The 9,290-nt window shown below is 41.1% G+C and overlaps 1 long non-coding RNA gene across 1 annotated transcript; it reads left to right on the top strand.

The window, feature by feature from the left end:
* Positions 1 to 7,736: 7,736 nt before the first annotated feature.
* LOC119120525 lies at positions 7,737 to 8,508 on the top strand. The gene is made up of 2 exons (XR_005097534.1): positions 7,737 to 7,801; positions 8,422 to 8,508. It is a non-coding gene; the product is annotated as an uncharacterized LOC119120525 (long non-coding RNA).
* Positions 8,509 to 9,290: the final 782 nt, after the last annotated feature.

The raw sequence follows: 9,290 nt of genomic DNA, 5'->3' as shown, positions 1-9,290 counted from the left end.
AAAACTGGTTTCAGATACCCAGCAATTGATACATTAGCAATTAAAAAAAAGGAGAAAAAAAAAAAAAAAAAAAAAAATTCAAAACTTCTGGCTCCCACACCAGCATATGCCTGCCATGGTCTGGACCTTCTGGTTCCATGGTGTAATGGTTAGCACACTGGACTCTGAATCCACTGATCTGAGTTCAAGTCTCAGTGGCACCTCAACCTTTTTGGCATTTACCTATTCCTATCTATACTGCTTGTGAGCTGCTCTATAAAACCATATACGTACCTTCCATGAAGTAATGGCATGAGTTCCATAGTGTAGTGGTAAGTGCTCTGGACTCTCACCCCAGCGACCTGAGTTCAAGTCTCAGTGGACCCTCAACTATTTTGGCATTTGCCTATTCCTATATATGCTTGTGAGCTGCTCCATAAAACCATATACGTAACTTCCATGAAACAATGGCGTGGTTTCCATTTAGTGCTGTGGACTCTCACCCCAGCGACCTGAGTTCAAGTCTCCGTGGGACCTCAACTTTTTTGGCATTTACCTATTCCCACGTATGCTATTTGCTTGTGAGCTGCTCCATAAAACCATATAGGTAATTTTCGTGTAACAATGGTCTGGGTTCCATAGTGTAGTGGTTAGTGCTGTGGACTCTCACCCCAGTGACCTGAGTTCAAGTCTCAGTGGAACCTTAACCATTTTGGCATTTACCTATTCCTATCTATAAGTTGCTTGTGAGCTGCTCCATAAAACCATATAGGTAACTTCCATGAAGTGATCGTGTTGGTTCCATACTGTAGTGGTTAGTGCTCTGTACTCTCACCCCAGCGACCTGAGTTCAAGTCTCAGTGGAACCTCAACTATTTTGGCATTTACCTATTCCTATCTATACTGGCTTGTGAGCTGCTCCATAAAACCATATACGTAACTTCCAGGAAACAATGTTGTGCGTTCCATGGTGTAGTGGTTAGTGCTCTGGATTCCCACCCCAGTGACCGGAGTTCAAGTCTCAGTGGAACCTCAACTATTTTGGCATTTACCTATTCCTATGTATATAAACTATTTGCTTGTGAGCTGGTCCATAAAACCATATACGTAACTTCCATGAAGTAATGCCGTGGGTTCCATACTGTAGTGGTTTGTGCTGTGGATGCTCACCCCAGCGACCTGAGTTCAAGTCTCAGTGGAACTTCAACTATTTTGGCATTTACCTATTCCTATCTATACTATTTGCTTTTGAGCTGCTCTATAAAACCATATAGGTAACTTCCATGGATTAATAGTGTGGGTTCCATACTGTAGTGGTTAGTGCTCTGGACTGTCACCCCAGCGACCTGAGTTCAAGTCTCAGTGGAACCTCAACTCTTTTGGCATTTACCTATTCCTATTTATACTATTCCTATATCTGGCTTGTGAGCTGCTCCATAAAGCCATATACGTAACTTCCATGCAATAATGGTGTGCGTTCCATAGTGTAGTGGTTAATTCTCTGGTCTCTCACCCCAGTGACCTGAGTTCAAGTTTCAGTGGAACCTGAACTATTTTGACATTTACCTATTCCTATCTATGCTATTTGCTTGTGAGCTGCTCCATAAAACCATATAGGTAACTTCCATGGATTAATGGTGTGGGTTCCATACTGTAGTGGTTAGTGCTCTGGACTCTCACCCCAGCGACCAGAGTTCAAGTCTCAGTGGAACCTCAAGTATTTTGGCATTTACCTATTCCTATCTATACTACTTGTGAGCTGCTCCATAAAACCATATAGGTAACATCCATGAAGCAATGGCATGGGTTCCATAGTGTAGTGGTTAGTGCTCTGTACTCTCACCCCAGCAACCTGAGTTCAAATCCCAGTGGGACTAAAAATATCCTTGAAAAATTTGCAACAGAGTTGCTCGTGTGCTCCCCCATAAAACCATATACTGGGGCTGGAGTTAGGGTTGGTGTTAGACCTAGGGCAAGAGTTAGGGGTTAGGGCAAGAGCTAGGGTTAGGGTTAGGAATAGGGTAAGAGTTAGGGGTTAGGGCAAGAGCTAGGGTTAGGGTTAGGAATAGGGTAAGAGTTAGGGGTTAGGGCAAGAGTTAGGAATAGGGTTAAGGTTAGGAATAGGGTAAGAGCTAGGGTTAGGAATAGGGTAAGAGCTAGGGTTAAGGTTAGGGTTAGGAATAGGGTAAGGGCTAGGGCTAGGGTTAGGAATAGGGTAAGAGGTAGGGTTAGGAATAGGGTTAGAGCTAGGGTTAAGGTTAGAGCTAGGGTTAGGAATAGGGTTAGAGCTAGGGTTAAGGTTAGAGCTAGGGCTAGGGTTAGGAATAGGGTAAGAGGTAGAGTTAAGGTTAAGGTTAGAGCTAGGGCTAGGGTTAGGGTTAGGAATAGGGTAAGAGGTAGGGTTAAGGTTAGAGCTAGGGTTAGGACTCTCACCCCACCTGAGTTCAAGTCTCAGTGGAACCTCAACTATTTTGGCATTTACCTAACCCTAACCCTATCTATACTATTTGCTTGTGAGCTGCTCCATAAAACCATATAGGTAACTTGGCATGGGTTCCATAGTGTAGTGCTCTGGACTCTCACCCCAGCGACCTGAGTTCAACTCTCAGTGAAACCTCAACTATTTTGGCATTTACCTATTTGCTTGTGAGCTGCTCCATAAAACCATATACGTAACTTCCATAAGCGAGGGTTCCATAGTGTAGTGATTAGTGCTCCGGACTCTCAACCCTAACCCTAGCTCTAAACCTACCTCTAACCCTAACCCTAGCTCTAACCCTTGCTCTAACCCTTGTCTAACCCTAACCCTAACCCTAGCTCTTACCCTAACCCTAGCTCTAACCCTAACCCTAGTTCTAACCCTAACTGTCAGGTTTAAATCGCTGACTGAACAACTATTAAGAGAAGAGCATCAGCAAACAAATCACAAGTGAGACAGAATATCAAGTCTTTTCTCGCGAGGAGTGCAGTACAGATAGTTTACAACAATCTCACAACACTAAATATCTGTGTACACTCCCGCTCTTTTTATTTGGATTTGCCCTACCCACAATTGTGAGGCAAAAGCCCCTAAAGGAAGGGGGGGGGAGCACGTGGGCTTTGCCTCGTAAGCAAAATAATAAGAACGTGAGAAAAAGGAGTTTGAGTTGAGAAGAGAAAGTCCTTGAGCTCTAGCAAGGGAGGTTTTACGACCTTGAGTAGGATGAGACAAGCTAGGTTATTAATTACTGGATACGCACAAACATAATCTAACGATCAAGATAGCTTGGAAAACCCAGACTTTGATGGTCACTTGTAGGTTCATCTGAAGTGCAAGACAGCAATGAGGCATGTTGTCTAACAAAGCGGTCTTTGTTAAGAAGGAACTGTCTCGGTAGATGTCTTCTTTTTGCTGAGTTATCAGCTGCGTCCTGTCTGACCCAGCTGTAACCTCTCTCCTGGCCCAGCCGTACCTTTTCTCTTCTGTGGTACATCATAAAAACAGCAAGGCAAAACAGCAAGCATATATTGCAGTAATATTGCGGTAAAGCATTGATTAGAGAACGCATGATAACATATATATATACATTTTCCTAACAATTCCCTCCTGATTATCATAAGTTCTCAGAGACCATCTTATCACCTAAAACCGGCCACTTCAAAAAGATTTTCAGCCGTAGGATCACAAGTATGAGCACAAATAAGTTTACACCAAGAAAGGATAAACGTTGCGATATTATCATTCGGAAACACCCAGATCTGGGAAGAAGTCTGTAGACCCAAGTGCAAAAATTCCATCATCATCATCGTTATCATCAACATGCTGGCGTTCAGACATTAGAGGCATACCCCGGCCATCTTGTCTTCCATGGGCGATATTGCTGTAGTGATGAGACGATTAAACAGAGCACGGAGACATGGAATACAACAACAACCACACAAGGTGAGTATAGCAGTAATTGAGGACACAAGGGCTTTATACTTCCCAAAAGCAGTCATCCACTTGTTGTGCTCTTTCATCCTCGTCTTGAGGGATTGCAAGCTTGCAATCGCCTTCGTCAGGCTCCCATCAGGGGCGGTGTCATTCTGGATGAAGGTGCAGCATTGTTCCCTGAACATTGCGCAGACCCTTCCTTTCTCAGACAACAACATAACAAGAGCATTGCGGTTCTGGATTGACATTAGGGAAGGCGTGGCTAGCTGTTCGTGCACTGCCTCAAGTCCCGCTTGTGTCCTTTGCCCAATTTCTGCATGTTGCAATGGTTGTAATGTATCATGTCGACGTTCTTGTTCATCGTACACCACCAGCAAATGGAAGACTCCCATCCTGCTACAATTTGGTCAATTAATTCTTATTAATCAGGAACTCCTCTGGGGACTCTGATTGCATCAATTTCAGTCAGATCATCGTCGCCTCTCAAATTTAAAGACATTTTGTTTGTTTGTTTTTCCAGCTTTTTCCCAGATCTTGGCATGTTGATACATATACAATTTAGCTTGACTACATTCTCTGAAAGCAATGGCTTTCTTTTTTCTTTTTTCAATGGATATTACTGTATAGAATGCTCTGTCACACATTTCACAATCAGTAGATGTGACAGATTTCACACAATCTTTGGTCAATGGCAACGATACAACATAAAGAATCGGTCGCAAATCCATACATATGACATATTCAATTTTTGCTTCTTGTCTTTACAGCTTGTTTTGCCATTAGCAATCAATTGTTTCGTTTTTCAGTAACTCTTATAGTTACCTGAAACAAAATATCCACATTAATTTTTAGATATAATCATCCCATTCTTTAACATCTACAGTGGTTGTTGACAAAGTACACATATAAACATCATATTTTCATTGCAGTCCAGATCCGACACAGCAGATCATCCTGCAAAGGTCAAATTGATCTTTTAAACAGCATTGTTTCCTTTTTTCTTTTTTATTTCTACCAAATTTTAATCATCCTTAGTTTCCCACTTGGTTCCAAAACATGGTAATCTATATTGTCGCCCAAACAATTTTATACGGGGTTAAACCCACAGTAATTGTAATATTTATGAACAGTTTGACCAGGTCTAAACATTTTGTCCATGATCTTCCAGTTTTTTCCATGCACATTTTCACACTTTATATCCTGTCATGAGAATTAATTTCTGAAATCTCACATCTCGGCATTATTTCTTTACATAACGTTTTTTTTTTTTTTTCCACTGTTAAGGCATTCAGTGTTTTTGTTGAAGCCAATTCAAACCATTTTGAGAATGCATCTATTATGACCAGGCATTATAACCCTGTGGATTGTGTTTAGCACATGTTAAACTCTACAAAAATTTTGTTTTATAAATGTTTTGAATATGAATCAATTCATATGTTGTATAAAGCTGACTGAACTGCCCCATTATCCCCCCTCTTGAGCCATGCGACACACAACCATGGCTCAATATTGCTGCCCACTTGTATAGGTTTTTTGTAGGATAGGTCAGTCTTCCGGTCATTTATAGATACCATTCTCCACTCTTGCCCCTCTTTTCGTCCATAATCGAATTTCAGTCTATGGACTTTGTCGCTGCACATTTTTAAAAACGTTTCAGTAATTTAATCTGCTTCTTGTGTGTACAAAATTTGAAGCGTCTTTTGCACTACAGCTATGCGGTTCCGTCCGCAAGCTTGTTACCTCTTGGCACCTTATCAGTCTCATGTGTGCCCTGCACACGTGCATATAGCTATTTTTCGTGGCAATTGGACTGCTTCCACAACTAGCTTAGTTGTAGTTTCTTGTAGTTTCTTGTAGTTTCTTTTCAATCATTCTCTCATCGTTTATCACAAGAATCTTAGCAATTTGAATGAAAATCAAAATGTATGTTTTATTTTACTCAATTGTACGATTTAGAGCATCCATATGTAGTAAAGTGTTGTATTACTACATATGATTTCATCTTCATTTAATTTGACACACCTTTCAAAATGCTTCTCAGTGTCCCAGTGCACACATGCTTTGCGTGTGTAACTGGTTGTCTCAACCCGTGTTCCACATCCTAATCTTTTCACCCTCAAGGTGTCAAACCAATCAAGATAAAAAGATAAAAACCAACAAAATAACCGCCAGTAAATTAATATAATAGTCAATTGTTGTTGTTTCTTAACTTTAACTAACTCAATCACTCTCTTATTCTCAAATGTAAAAACTTGTGTAGTCTTGACACAACCAATCGACTATTTCTTCTAAATTTAGCTTTGAAATGTTGTTATTTAATAATTTTGCTTCATCCAATTCCAGAAAGCAAGTTCTTTCCATCTCTCAAATTTTGTTTCATCAGGGCTAGGCATTAATGCAGTGTGGACCAGTTTCTGCCCACCAAAAAATTGCTTGCCTTTCTTTTCTTCTTATTTTCACAAAATTGCTTTTGTTTTGCGGTGCAAATCAGATAGACTACAGTCTAGCAAATTCTTTTGTGCACCTACATTAGCCAATTTTAACACAACACTGACAGCACACAGACAACACAAAAACTTACAGCAGAGACACAGCTCACAAACAATATCAACAAACAACGCTGCGCAAACGTCATCCTCTATTTTGACGTTTTGATTACACTTTTTTTTCTCATCAGCGCCTGTTATCCTTCATGCAAATATTGTCACATCTTCCTTAAGCATCACCCTGTTTCAAATATTCAAACATTCTCTGAGAAACTCACACTTTCCCTGCTTCGCCCGCAGCCATAGCACCCCTCGTGCGAGGGGGGGGCGCAGCATCAATGTTGATTGGTCACAGGCTGGCCATTTCCTGCAACAACCATGATGCCGGCCCACCGCCCACACGAGCATAGCAAAGGCCCAAGCGCACAGATTCTCCTCCTCGGATAGCCTCGTCAACCCTCCCGGTGTCCAGCCGGACTGATCGAGACAGTCCCGTCAAAGGGCTTTTGTTTACCTCGGCCGAGGATTTTCGCCTGTGTCGAAGAGTCCGCTGGAACCGTTCAAGGTGTGTCGAGGTCCCGGAACGAGCCCCCAATTTCTGTCAGGTTTAAATCGCTGACTGAACAACTATTAAGAGAAGAGCATCAGCAAACAAATCACAAGTGAGACAGAATATCAAGTCTTTTCTCGCGAGGAGTGCAGTACAGATAGTTTACAACAATCTCACAACACTAAATATCTGTGTACATTCCCGCTCTTTTTATTTGGATTTGCCCTACCCACAATTGTGAGGCAAAAGCCCCTAAAGGAAGGGGGGGGGAGCACGTGGGCTTTGCCTCGTAAGCAAAATAATAAGAACGTGAGAAAAAGGAGTTTGAGTTGAGAAGAGAAAGTCCTTGAGCTCTAGCAAGGGAGGTTTTACGACCTTGAGTAGGATGAGACAAGCTAGGTTATTAATTACTGGATACGCACAAACATAATCTAACGATCAAGATAGCTTGGAAAACCCAGACTTTGATGGTCACTTGTAGGTTCATCTGAAGTGCAAGACAGCAATGAGGCATGTTGTCTAACAAAGCGGTCTTTGTTAAGAAGGAACTGTCTCGGTAGATGTCTTCTTTTTGCTGAGTTATCAGCTGCGTCCTGTCTGACCCAGCTGTAACCTCTCTCCTGGCCCAGCCGTACCTTTTCTCTTCTGTGGTACATCATAAAAACAGCAAGGCAAAACAGCAAGCATATATTGCAGTAATATTGCGGTAAAGCATTGATTAGAGAACGCATGATAACATATATATATACATTTTCCTAACACTAACCCTAGCTTTAACCCTGACCCTAGCTCTTACCCTAACCCTAGCCCTAACCCAGAAGTTTGCAGAACTCTTACCCTGATGATAGCATCAAACAAGATGCCAGCCTACAGGTAACATTCAGTTAGACTTTGTTGTAAGAAATAAACCTTGTAGACCTTTTCTTGTTCCCTTAGTTTACAGCTTTTAGTTGGAAAGCTGTTCTTTAGTCAGAAGGTACCTTAAACAGCATTCAGCCAACCATTGGATCACATAGTTTTAGTGGTTCTCCTCATGGAGCCCCAACAAACCAGTGGCACACACACCTGTAGATGGATTGTTGAAACGTGCGTCCATGGGGGTCCAACCAAGCCAATCATTCACACACACATAATAACAGATTTCTGAAATATGTCTACTTGTGGGGCCCTCCGTATGGATCGAAGGTTGTCTTATGTTTTTAGATCATACTTTTGGTTATGGACATTATAGAGGCTGATTATACTACAGCTATAGTTCCACACATCCTCAACAGCTAAACGGCTAAAGTGTCATGCTGAATGATGCTCCACTACATCCATAAAGTTGCTGTTATAGGACCTGATGAGACATCCAGAACTGACTGGAACACTTTAGTTAGAAGGGCTTGTTTGGTTTTGGGGACTAACTTCACATGATTTAACTATACAGGTCCTGAGATGTCATTTATGTTGTCTGTATGATGTTGGTAAGTTATTTGTGGTTTTAATTCCAGGTGACAGGCTCTCAGGCTCTTGTTGATGGTGCGCTGCTTGAACCAGCCAGAACTTTGCAGGACTCTTACCCTGATGATAGCATCAAACAGGATGCCAGCCTACAGGTAACATTCAAGATTGGTTCTACAGGACATTATTGTAATAAATAACTCCTTATGAGCACAAGTGTAGATAGTTTTTTTTTCTCTTTAGTTTGCTGTTAGAAACTGTACCCTTGATCAGTGTGTTTGCTGTCCTAATAAGATAAGTTTAACATTTTTTTTTCTGTACTTAAAAATCATCATTTCAGATGGGCTGATGCCAGAAGTCATAGAAGTGACCTCTTGTACCTTCACATCTCGTGGCCCAAGTAATGAAAAGTCTGCCAAAAAGAGAGGTGAGTTTGGAGTAATCCTTTTCAATATATAACTTTATCACGGTTGCTTTTAAATTGTCCAATTGTTGCAGAGGAAGATTAACAAGGATGTATGTGTGTGTGTGTGTGTGTGTGTGTGTTCGGAATTTTTGGATGGAAATTTTGGTGATTACCAATGCTGATAAATGCAACCATGATGTGGTGTAAATAAATGAAAATTAAGCACTACACACAATACCTAATGAGTTACGAAACAGAAACAGTTTAACATGTTCTCCTCATTTACCGGTACAGAGTAATGCTGAGTTTTGATTGACACTGTCATTATGGTTATAGTTTGCAGTGTTTCTTAATTCTGTAAGGATTTCAAAATAAATTCATTTTTACAAGGTTTTAACGACTGGCATTTTTTCTTTAGTTGTCTGTGGCAGGATAGAGTACGTATGGACAAATATAATTCTTACTTTACAACGAACTGAAGCTGCATTTGTGTTTTTGTGTGGGCAAAGTTTA

This window comes from Syngnathus acus, chromosome 3 (assembly GCF_901709675.1).
Source record: "Syngnathus acus chromosome 3, fSynAcu1.2, whole genome shotgun sequence".
In the NCBI taxonomy this organism is placed as follows: domain Eukaryota; kingdom Metazoa; phylum Chordata; class Actinopteri; order Syngnathiformes; family Syngnathidae; genus Syngnathus; species Syngnathus acus.
This window is presented reverse-complemented; position numbering and strand designations above follow the sequence as displayed.